Genomic DNA, 1,194 nt, shown 5'->3' with positions numbered 1-1,194 from the left:
TCTTGGTGTCTCCACCTTAATTAACAAGCATAATAAGCAACAGAAAATTTTGTGCCCTTCATATCGCCTGGGAAGTGATTGATCTCACCTTGCTTTTACTATTTTGCTATGCTTCTGGATATAATATTGCTTTTTATTTTTTGGATCAGGTACAAAGACTATATTTTTCGGGAATACTAAATTATCATTGTTTTGGTTTGTGTCAGCTCTGATTGAACAGGCCTATGAGTGAACACTATGTTCTGAGTTCAAATTCTGCCGAGGTTGACTTTGCTTTTCATCCTTTCAGGGTCAATGAAATAAGTACCAGTTACACACTGGGATTGATGTGATTGACTAGTCCCCTTCCCCAAAATATCAGGCCTTGTGCCTATAGTAGAAAGGATTTTTATCATTATCATCATCATCATCATTATTATTGTTGTTGTTGTTGTTGCTCCTGTTACTATTGTTGTTGGTACCAGAACTAAGTACCATCATAATAAGCTTTTGTCATTCACAGGAAGAAAAGGCAATAGAATTACATTATATTAATGCAGTATGTAGTCTGAAATATCTGTTTTATGCTTGTCTACTTGCTGATATTTTTCCTTTGATTGGTCCAAGTTTTCTCTGCTTGGCACAGAAATAGCCAATCAAATGCTTTAGAATAGTTAACAACCTTTTGTCATACAACAGCCCCTTTCTCAAAAAAAGAAAACAGATATCTATCAAACAGAAGGTGATTTTGTACTGTGGTTTATTATCCATATTTTTAATTCTGTGTGTACCTTTATGTTCAATTTATATGGGAGTTACCAAAGGATATAACCTTTTTTATATTGGACCCTGACACATCCTCAATCATGTTTCTACTCAGATAAAATATCTATGTTTTAATTGACAAAGATTTTTGGGATAATGTGTTTCAAATATAAGTATTGTATCTGGTATAAATATTTTATTTCTTAGAAAATTTAAGATTCCTCAAAACACTTAGCACCTTCATAGTATCCTCTTGATATTTGTAACTCCCTTGTGAACTCAAAATGCCTTCAAGGAGCACTATTACCCTGGTTAAGAACTGTTTTAGAACAATTCACACCTCTTGTTCAGAAAATCTCATTCTTCAGTCAGGTGAGAGAGAGAAAGAGAGAGAGAGAAAGAGAGAGAGAGAGAGAGAGAGAGAGAGAGAGAGAGAGAGAGAGAGAGAGA

This window comes from Octopus bimaculoides, chromosome 1 (genome assembly GCF_001194135.2).
Source record: "Octopus bimaculoides isolate UCB-OBI-ISO-001 chromosome 1, ASM119413v2, whole genome shotgun sequence".
Taxonomy (NCBI): Eukaryota; Metazoa; Mollusca; class Cephalopoda; order Octopoda; family Octopodidae; genus Octopus; species Octopus bimaculoides.
This window is presented reverse-complemented; position numbering follows the sequence as displayed.